This window comes from Equus caballus, chromosome 25, assembly GCF_041296265.1.
Source record: "Equus caballus isolate H_3958 breed thoroughbred chromosome 25, TB-T2T, whole genome shotgun sequence".
Lineage (NCBI taxonomy): Eukaryota > Metazoa > Chordata > Mammalia > Perissodactyla > Equidae > Equus > Equus caballus.
Genome location: NC_091708.1, coordinates 8,420,211 through 8,431,429, shown reverse-complemented (window position 1 = coordinate 8,431,429; position 11,219 = coordinate 8,420,211). Strand labels below are relative to the sequence as shown.

The 11,219-nt window shown below is 46.5% G+C and overlaps 1 long non-coding RNA gene across 1 annotated transcript; it reads left to right on the top strand.

Moving 5' to 3' along the window:
• The first annotated feature begins 1,774 nt into the window (after positions 1–1,774).
• Positions 1,775–8,227, top strand: LOC138920706 (uncharacterized). Its single transcript, XR_011432362.1, has 3 exons — positions 1,775–6,732; positions 7,222–7,267; positions 7,802–8,227. It is a non-coding gene; the product is annotated as an uncharacterized lncRNA (long non-coding RNA).
• Positions 8,228–11,219: the final 2,992 nt, after the last annotated feature.

Below are 11,219 nucleotides of genomic sequence, written 5' to 3'. Positions count from 1 at the left end.
TCTACCTATTCACGTGCTAATCTCATCTGGAAACACTATCATAGACACACCCAGAATAACATTTAACCAAATATCTGGGCACCCCATATTCCAGTCAAGTTGACATTTAAATTACTGGTCACACCTTCTAACTTTATTCTTCTTTTTCAAAGTTGATTTGTCTTTTTAAGGGCCTTTGTACTACCATATACATTTTAGAATCAGATTGTCAATTTCTATAAAAGAAACTGCCAGGATTGCATTGAATCTGTAGATCAATTTGGGGAGAAATTACATCTTAATGATATTAAGTCTTCTGACCCATGAACAAAGTATATCTCTCCTTTTATGGAGTCTTTAAAATTCCTCAGAAATATTTTGTATTTTTTTAATGTATAAGTCTCTTACATCTTCTGGTAGATTTACTCCTAAGTTTATCATATTTTTGGTGCTATGTAAATGATATTTTTAAAAATTTCAATTTCTGATTGTTGCAGGTGCATAAAAATCCAATTGATTTTTATACATTGCTCTTGTATCCTTCAACTTTGCTTAACTCCTTTATTAGGTCTATTAGCTTTTTAATAGATTCCATAATATTTTCGATATAAACAAGCATGCTATTTGCACATTAAGGCAGTTTTACTTCCTCTTTTTCAATACGATGCCTTTTATATCTTTTCCTGCCTGATTGAACTGGCCAGCACCTCCATTGCAATGTTGAAAAGAACTGTTGAGCATAGACCTTCTTGCCTTGTCCCTGATCTTGAAGCAGAAAGCATTCAGTCTTTCACCGTAGTATGTAAGTTTTTTCTAGATGTTCTTTATGAGTTTGTGGGAGTTCCTTTTTATTTCAAGCTTGCTAACAGTTTTTATGAGGAATGGATGTTGGATTTTGTCAAATACGTTTTCTGCACCTATTGAGCTGATCATATGGTTTTCCTTTTTACTTTGTTAACATGGTGAATTTCAGTGATCAGTTTTTGAGTGTTAAACCAACCCTGCACTCCTGGGATAAATTATCTTGATTGTGATGTATTACACACTTTATATATTGTTGGATTTGATTTGCTAAAATATTGTTAAAATATTTGCATAAGTGTTCATGAAGAACATTGGTCTGTGGTTTTCTATTCTTGTAATGTCTTTGTTTGAATTTGGTGTCAAGGCTATGCTGTCCTCAAACATTGAGAAGTATTCCCTTCTCTTCAAACTTTTGGAAGAATTTGTGTATAACTGGTATTATTTCTTCCTTAAATGTTTGGTAGAATTCACCAGTGAAGAAATATAGGCCTGGAATTTTCTTTGTGATGAATTTTTTTGTGATAAGATTTTAACTACAAATGCTCTTTAAATAGATATATGGCTATTCTGGTTATCTATTTCTTCTTGAGGAGGTTTTAATAGTTTGTGTCTTTTGAAGAATTTATCCATTTAAAAATAGAACTACCATATGATCCATCTATCCCACTTCTGGGTATATATTTGAAGGAAAAAAACTCACTCTCTCAGAGCAATATCTCTGAATAACCCCCATGTTCATTGCAGCATTATTTACAATAGCCAAGATGTGGAAACAACCTAAGTGCCCATTGATGGATGAGTAAAGAAGAGTTGATACATATATATAAGATGGAATATTATTCAGCCATAAAAAGAAGGAAATCCTGCCTTTTGCAACAATATGGATGGGCCTTGAGAGCATTATGCTAAGTGAAATAAGTCAGACAGACAAAGACAAATACTGTATGATCTCACTATATGTGGAATATAAAAAAACCCTGAACTTATAAAAACAGAGATTGGTGGTTGCTAGAAGCAGGGGGTGGTGATAGGGAGGAAATAGGTGAAGGTGGTCAAAAGGTACAAACTTCCGGTTATAAGCTTATTATAAGCATAATAAGTTCTGGGGATCTAATGCACATCATGGTGACTGTAGTTAACAATACTGTATATTTGAAAGTTGCTAAGCAAGTAGATCTTAAAAGTTCTCATCACAAGGAAAAAAATTGTAACTATGTGAGGTGATGGGTGTTAACTAAATTTATTGTGATAATCATCTCACAATATATACATATCAAATTATTATTTACACTAATACAATGTTATATGTCAATTATGTCTGAACGAAACTAGGGGAAAAAAAGAAGTGTTGCTCTTTGGAGTCCAATTACCTTGAAATACAAACCCAGAGCCCATGCTTTATTGCTTGAGGACTATTTTAATTTTTTTAATTGATGTTCTAATAATTTATAACATTGGGTATTTCCATTGTACTTTATTATTTGTCAGTCACCATACATATGTGACCCTTTACCCCTTTTGTCCACTCCCAGCCTCTGTCCCCTCTGGTAAGCACTGATCTGTTCTCTTTGTCCATGTATTTGTTTATCTTCCACACTTGAGTGAAATCATATGGTGTTTGTCTGTCTCTATCTGGCTTATCTCACTTAACACGATACCCTCAAGGTCCATCGATGCTGTTGCAAATGGGACAATTTTGTCTTTTTTATGGCTGAATAGTATTCCACTGTGTATATACACCATATCTTCTTTATCCATTCGTCAGTTGATGGACACTTGGGTTGCCTCCACATCTTGGCTATTGCGAATGATGCAGCAGTGAAAATAGGGGTGCATAAGTCTCTTTGAATTGTTGATTTCAAATTCTTTGGATAGATACCCAGTAGTGGGATAGCTGGGTCATATGATATTTCCAGTTTTAGTTTTTTGAGAAATCTCCATACTGTTTTCCGTAGTGGCTGCACCAGTTTACATTCCCACCAGCAGTGTAGTGGGGTTCCTTTTTCTCCACACTCTCTCCAACATTTGTTGTTTTTTATCTTGGTGATTATATCCATTCTAACAGATGTAAGATGATATCTCATTGTAGTTTTGATTTGCATTTCCCTGACGATTAGTGATGATGAACATCTTTTCATGTGCCTGTTGTTCATCTGTATATCTTTGGAAAAATGTATGTTCACATTGAGGATTATTTTTGATATTTAATATATAGACTGCTGGACCCTGCGCCTAGAGATTATGATTCATTAAGTCTGGGACGAGGCCAGGAAATCCACATTTTTATGTCTCCCAGTGATTCTGATGTGAGGCCAGGACTGAGAGCCACTGGAGCAGACGGCCTTTGAAAGTTCGCGTCACTCAGTCCTTGGACTAGGAGCACTGGGTGGGCAGTGCTGCCCTCTAGTGCCTCTGGCTGTGAGCGAGTGACCGGCTGTGTGAGCGCTGATGGTCTTGTCCCTGACACTACTCTGGAGCTTCCTGTCCAGCTGCCTGGAGATCTCAGCTCCTGGGTATGAATGAAAATGCTCAAATATAAAAGCACTGCTGCTGAATAACAGCCACCATGCTGCCCCATCACCAGTGCCTTGACACATCTAAGGTGCTGGGTAATACTTTCTGTGAATGAGATGCAGCACAGCTCCTTTGCAAGGCTTGTACAGAGGGACAAGCACGTCAGTGGCATGTGTGTCGGGATGTTCCTTTGTGGGGTGTGAGGTGACCCACGGTACACACGAATCAGCAACTGTGAACAGTTTCCTGAAGAAACTCCATTACGGTAATTGTGGCGCGGTTGTGTTGTCATGGAAGCAGGGTCTGGCTTTAGCGAGTTTCCTGGAAATAAATGGATGTGAGCCCTTTATAGTTGTGTAGCCCTCCACAGTCCATGGAGGCTTTCTAGGTCCTTCTTTTCCCTGTTTGCTGTTTGCTGTAAACCATGAATCAGGAAGGACAAATGGGAGGATCCAGGCCACACGGTTAACAGTGACAGACAGTGTGTTCACGACGTGAATGTGCCCTTGTTTAGGAAGACACTGGTCCCGCCGTCCCATCCACATGAGCACCCTCCATCAGTGAGAAACACACCAGTAACAAGCCTGTACTCGAGGCCTGCTCTGCAGGAGGGCGTAAGATTGTCCTTGGCTCTAACTCCCCAGCTCTGAGGCAGGGCTGCATGAGAGGCTGGAGAGAAGTTTGCAGCAGAAGGTTCTGACAGCTTCGTGTCATCCTCTTGGTGACTGTGGGTAATCTGTGAGGTAAATAGTACACCGGCTGGAACAGGCGCGAGGTCTGAACTTGATGGCTTGGCCTGGGCAGGAGGTCAGGCTAATGGGAGACTGCGAGCTGCGGCAGCGGCATAGAGGGCAGCAGCAGCTGCAGGAAGCAGGAGCTGGTGGGGTAGGAGATGCCATGTTCTGCTCACCTTCTCTTCATCCCACTGGTGAGGGAGACAGTCCCACCCTAAGGTTCTGGGGATGGCCGAACGCTTGATGCCTGACGCTGGACCTATGAGAAAGACGTCATAGATGTCACAGCCCAGGGGAGGAGGACACCAAGCACCATGCAGGCCCACTGGCTCAGGCTCACGGGGGCCAGAACTGTTGCAGCAGCAGCTGCAGGAGGCCGGGGCAGGGAGGGTAGGAACAACAGAATTAACGAAAGATTCAAGCTGCTCTGTGGGTATATTGACCTGCCTCTAAGAAGCTGCTGCGAGCTGCTTTTTAACTGATTTTTGTTAACCTGTCATTCAGTGCTCTTTGGCTGAAGGAGTCGTCCCCTTCCCGTATTACAGAATTTGCAAGTTCAGGAAACATGTTGAACTGGCTCCAATTCATCCCGTCTTCAGACTGAGACTCTTCTTAAATGATCTTAAATGCAAGGATCCGTTTTGGTTTCATTTTGCTCTCTATTAAAGGGCATTTAAGAAAAATATTCATCAGTCCATTTCCTTGTCAAATCATTTTCAGAATATTCTTCTTTATAGCTAGCAAGAAATCCCTCATGCTAATGATTGGCTTTTTTTTGCCTTTTGTTTTTTAAATTGTAGTTAAACATACTTAACATATAATTTACTATTTTAACCGTTTTTAAGTGTAAATTTCATTGTCATTAGCTACATTCACAATGTTGTGCAACCATCACCACTATCCATTTTCAGAACTTTTTCATCATCCCAAAGAGAAACTCTGTACCTATTAAGTAATAACTCCCTACCCCTTTCTTCCCCAGCCCCTGGGAAGGTTTGTTCTTGATTCATGTGAATTAGTCTTGTCTTTGAAACTAGATTTTTAAGTGTCTTGAGAGCAGGCAGATAACACAAATGTCTTTGTATCTTTGACCCTGCCGAGCTCAGGGATGAGCACAGACTGAGTGTTCACCACACGTGTTCAGTGGTGGACTGGATGCTGGGGGAAGGACCAAATAGCCTCTTCAGAGATTTTGAGCCTAAGAATTTTGGGGGTGGGAGCTGCCCCATGGCTGAGTGGTTAAGTTTGTATACTCCGCTTTGGCGGCCCAGAGTTTCACTGGATCCTGGGTGCAGACATGGCATGGCTCATCAGGCCATGTTGAGGCGGCATCCCACATAGCACAACCAGAAGGGCCTACAGCTAGAATATACTGCTATATACTGGGGGGCTTTGGGGAGAAAAAGAAGAAGAAGAAAAATAAGATTGGCAACAGTTGTTAGCTCAGGTGCCAAATTAAAAAAAAAAAAAGAATTTTGGGGCTGTGGGACCGCTCTGATCAGGGCAAAAACTTCTTAAGGAAAATCCAAAGTCCTGGAGTGTTGGAGGCAAATCACAGTGTCAACAGGGCCATGAAGTTAACATTAACATGTGGATCGGTGGACACAGGGGCGGTGGGTACTGAGGTTGAACAGAAAAAAGCTTGCCCTGCCTAAAGGTGCTCAAATTCAGATTTTCATAAAACTTTCAGCCAAACATTGCAACTATGGTGGGTTCAACTGAAGAGCCACAAGTTTGTGGTCCTTAATCAAAAGCCTCACCAATAACCCATCTCCATGGGTGGGCAGGATGCTCTAAGATCTGTAGAGGCCGTTCTGGAAAATCCAGCTTCAGAAGTGAGCCTCACCATGGGCCTCGATGGAAGGCACTGTTTATGTTTCTTCTCACCTGTCTCAAGCTTGACCACAGGCTGAAAGGAGTCCTTATTTAACTCTTAGGAAGCTATTTAAGAGGCCAGCAGCTGTGTCCTTTCCTTCCCACATTGGACGTGGTCCTCTTCCTGAACCTCTCGATACTGCCCACCTTACTACCTGTGACGTCAGAACCTCCACTTCCTAAGACTTCACAAGACAATGTGTGCCCCATCCTCTTGTGTGTGTCTTAGTTACCTTCCCAGCATGGGTGATGTAGGTCATGGAGTTCCTCTGGCCTAGCCACTCTCTCTCTTATAGGGCATGCAGCATTCATAAAGACTCAGTTATCTGGGGTAGATGCCAGACTATGGTCTTAAGGAGACAGCTGAGCCATCAGGGTAAAGGGACTAGAGAGACATGAAAGAGTGTATGCTGCCTGTGACCTTGGCACCTTTAGGCCCAGGCTCTGAGACCCATGCAGACAACCAGTCACCCTCATCTTAACACCGAGTCACATGAGCTTCCCTGGACAGATAAAGGTCGGTGATGCTGTGCGTGCCCTGGGAAACAGGAGGGCTTTGTTCTCAGTCTGGTACTCTGGTTGCATCCTCTGTGAGGCGGGGATGACAAGTTCTCAAATGTGGAGGCATTAGGTTCCAAGACCCAGAAAGCCTAGGGAGAGGATGGCTAGTGAGGCTTAGATTATGCTGAGCCCCACCTTTGTTCTGTGGGATGCTGGACGTCCCTTATACACTTACAGCTCCATCATCATTATTGCATTAATTATGTGGCAGGTGAAAAAGAGATACCGAGAATTAAGATTGGGACCTACCAGGAGCTGTTCCCAGGTAGGGAAACACTATGACTATGACTTAACCAATTCAGCCCCAAACAAGATTTATCCCCTCACTTTCTCTTGTTACCCTTACCCCGTGCTTTTTTACTGGAGTTTCCTCACTGGATCGCAGAACAGCCCCAAATATGGCTCCTCCTTCTGGCTGGTAGACATTGAGGGCTGTGAGTGGCTAATGTTCTTCGTCTACCAGACCACCCATCCGTTCATCTGTTCCCCTTTTGCTCCTATCTGATTCTGATCTCCCCGCAGAACTTGTTCAGGGAATGGGGGTGGAGGTATCGGGAGCCTCGAAATGAATCAGAAATAAGCAGAGAAAGGAAGTGAAGGGGTGGAAAAGGTAGAGTAGGGAAAAGAAAGGTGGGAGAATGTATAAAATTGGAACACAGAAGAAGTTTGGGAAACATTTGAGGGTTGTGTCTCATTTTAGACGTGAAAAGAAAAGGGTGCCCCAGCCTCATGCACTCACATTTTTGTCTTCAAGTGTCACCAGAGACTCAAACAAAGGGGCCAAGAAAGAACGTCACGAGGTAAAGTCCTGGTCTCTGCCCTGACTCCCCTGCTCGTGGCCGAGGGTCCCTTGGATCTGGTCCCTCTATGACCCCTGGTGCCGGCAGCTGGGCGCTGTCACCACTGAAGGCTCTGACCCCCCAAGTTGACAAATTCTCCCGGAAGACTTTCTTGGGTGGGAAATCAGAGGCTGAAAATGTTCCCAAATTCTCCACCTTACTCCCCGGGAGTGAGAAATTAGGAAGTAGGGCACAAATCCTTAACTGTGGTCATTTACTTGTTTTATGACCCTGTGGAAGTCACTTCATCCCTCAGCCTTGTCATCCATGAAATGGGCGTCTGAGGCTCCTGCCTCACTCACAGTGTGGTTGTGAAGATCGGATGAGATTAGGGCCGGGACAGCGCATCATAACTGGTGAAGTCGTCTGCAGTCGTGCCTTAGAGCACTGACTGTTGGTGTTTCCAGTCTCTTCTCATTCAAAGGCTGTCAGCTTCCTCTAGGACGTCCCTGAATTCTCTCCGATTCCGTGTAACACTGTCTCCTCATTTTTCAGCTGGGAGACTTTCCAGGGAAGAAGCTCAGAGGCCCATGGAGCTGCTCTCTGTCATGAAAAGGTCATCTCTTGCTCTCTGCCATCTCCCAGCTCCTCGCCTGGCCTGTGCTGATTTCTCTGCTTGGTCAGGGGCAGGGATGAGGAGAAGGATCATGGCTGGGAGGGAGCCAGACACAGCAGAGGCTGCAGCAAGAGGGTCCCGGAGCAGAAGGGGTCAGATGTCTCAGGAGGGAGGAGTGTCCAGTTCTGTCCTGGGTTGGGCTCACAGTGGTCCTGGAATTCAGGATTTCACTAGTGTGTAATTCGTGTAAGACCCTACGTGGATTTGCACTCAGCCACAAGACAAGTTATCCGGTCAAGAGAATGATAAATAAGTGCATGAATGCGTCATCATTGTCATGTTCTCTTTCAGCTACACCCTTTCAAGAGCAGACCCCTTGGAGTCTGGCTGGACTCTGCTGACCTTACCTACTCCGGTTCTGTCTTCAAGAGCTCCAGTTCCTGGGACAGCCCTCAGACAGGAGCCTGTCATCTCACCCTCTTCTTAAGATCTCTAGAGAATGGGATTGGCTCCCAGGAGATGCTGAGGACAGCAGCAGGGACACCCCATAGTCCCCGGAAGGCAGAGTTCCCAAAAGGACCTCATTTCCCACAGTTTGAAAATACTAAACACCAGGCTGTGGCCTCCTTAGCCCCAAATAAGACTGATTACAGGTTCCACCTGGTGATGGACCTGGTGATGCCCCATCAGCTGGCCACCACCCACCATCTGCCTTGTTCCCTTCTCCTGGTTCAGCTTCTCAACACAGGTCAGCAGTGAACTCACCCCACCCCCCAGTCTCTCATGGCTCTGTGCACCCATGGATTATCTGAGATCCTACCCCACGAGCCCCAGAACCTCTGCCCAGCCCACCATGACTTGCCAAATGGCACTGTCCTAGGAAGAAAAGTAGATGGGTAAACCCCAGGGGGTGCATACCCCAGGGCTTACAGGACCGGGGGAGGGCAGGGCCAGTCTCCAGGGCATACTCTTCCAAAGACGCCGATGTCACTCCATCAGGAAAAAATGGTTGCCGTGTTTCCCTTCCCAGCCAGGGCTGGCTTCCTGAGGAGGGAAGTGTGCAGTGCCTGCTGTGTGCAGACCCCTCGTGCCCCATCTGCAATGCTGTGGCTCTGGAGATCCAGCAGTTGCTGGTGGGTAAGAACCCTGATCTCCCCCCCATGTCACCGGGGCCATCGCAGGGCTCCTCTTGCCCAGAGATTTTGTCCATGTCTCATCTCTCTTTTGAGCAGAGTCAGGGTTTGCCACCCTGGGACCTGGGGCAGGGATCTCAAGTGCCAGATATATCATGGGACACTGGAGCTCTGTCTTCTTCAAGCCTTGAGAAGCCTGGGACCCCTGTGAAGCAGCAGGGCAAGAGGAAGAGCAACTCTGAATGTGTGTTGGAGAAACCAGGTCAGCAGCCCTTGAATACCTGAGTCCCTTTCTTTCCCTGAACCCAGAGCTCAAGACCCTCAAAGCCCCCATGGCCTTGCACTCCCTTCACCTGCTGTTCCTATGTCCCCAATGCCCTGAGGTATCTTTAAGGGCAGGTATATAAATGCATGCATTTCTACACCGGAGTGCTCCCAAGATCTATGGAAGAGCTCCTATGGCAGCTTATATCACATGCCCAAAGTATTTTCCATGCCTGAGGGGAAAACCATCATTTCTTTAATCATGAATGGCACCTCTTAGGCCTCTGTTGAAAGATGGGCTTTTGTCTCCCTGACCTGGGGCTCATGGGAAGTCAGCCAGTCACTCAAACTCTCTGGGTTTCTGAAGGATCCACTCTGGACCCAGAGCAAGTCCCCTACAAGCAAGGCCCAAATTGCATGGCTCTGGCTCTACCGTCGACCACATTTCAGTCTCTAAGTGGCCTCTGTCCATTGCCTGGGGGACCCGCTGGGCCTTGGTGTGCCATCTGCAGGAGAAACACAGCTACCTTTCTATGGTTCCTCTTTCCTGCACAGTGAATCCCTGGCCTGCCCCTGGAGATCTCTGCACCAAGGGGAGACCCAGTCCCTTTACTTCAATGATTTCTTCTTCATTCCCTACTGTCTGAAATTTCCTCCACCACAGTTAGCCCACCTTCTTCCCACATTCCTGAATTTGAGCTTCTCCAGCTGACTCTCAACAAGCCCTATCAATGTCCCATTTCCTGCTCTGAACAAGGGTGAAGCGTTGGAGTGGCACCTGCTGCAAAGGCAGCTCCAACTTTGGTGGGGCTTGCCAGCTGGTGCCCCGAGATCTCTGTAGATGCAGAGAACCATACAACACCTCTGTAGATGCAGGGAACCAGGAGACATGTTGTGACCTGTCCCTTGGGACCCAGGGGCCCACCTGTTTGGGGAAGCCCATTTCAGTCCTTGAGAAGGAGGTCATGTCTCCCTGGAGCATGCCCAAAGCTGCTGGGTTCCACCCTCAGAAGGGGTTGATTACCAGGCTGATTCACCATGCTGGGGTGGCCCCAGAAGATCCAGCAGGCCATCCAGTTCCTCCTGCCCCATACTGAGCTGCAGCGTCTGCCCCAGGGCAGCACACTGACCAGTGTGAGTGTCCCCTGGCCTGCAGGCCCAGAGACCAGTGAGATAGTGACAAGTTCTGATCCACTGTGGCAGCAGGGCCAGTCCACAGTTGCTCTCCTAGGCCACGCAGAGCCACACCGACTACAAATGTGGGAAGATCTGCTAGGGCATTGTCCCTGCCCACATCTGCAGCTGTTGGGGTGCAAATCACTGGGTCTGCAGCATTCCAGGGGCCCTGGCAGCAACTTGGGTCCCTTGCACCCTGGAAAGTAAGCCCCTAGATGTGGAGAAAGCAATTACCCCTGCATGGATCAGGACATGACACCCCCTTGCACCCAGGAAAGTAAGGCCCTAGATGTGGAGGAAGCAATTAGTGCCTGCATAGATCACGAAGTGATACTCCCTTGTACCCTGGAAAGTAAGCCCCTAAATGTGGAAGAAGCAGCCCCTGCATGGATCAGGACATGACACCCCCTTGAACCCTGAAAATAAGCACCTAGATGTGGAAGGAGCAATTAGCTTTGCATGGATCAGGAAGTGACACCCCCTTGCACCCTGAAAGTAAGCCCCTAGATGTGGAGAAAGAAATTACCCCTGCATGGATCAGGAAGTGACACCCCCTTGCACCCTAAAAGTAAGCCCCTAGATGTAGAGGAAGCAATTACTCCTGTGTGGATCAGGAAGTGACACCCTGAAAATTGACAGGCCTTGAGCAGCAGCAGCAAGCCTCACCAGATGCTGTCACTGCTCGCCCTGATCAACACCTGCCTGGGTGCCCTCCCAGGGAACAGCTGAGAAACTGGAGACAAGTGTTGGCCTTCCTGTCAGGGCTGCTCCCTGGGATTCTCTG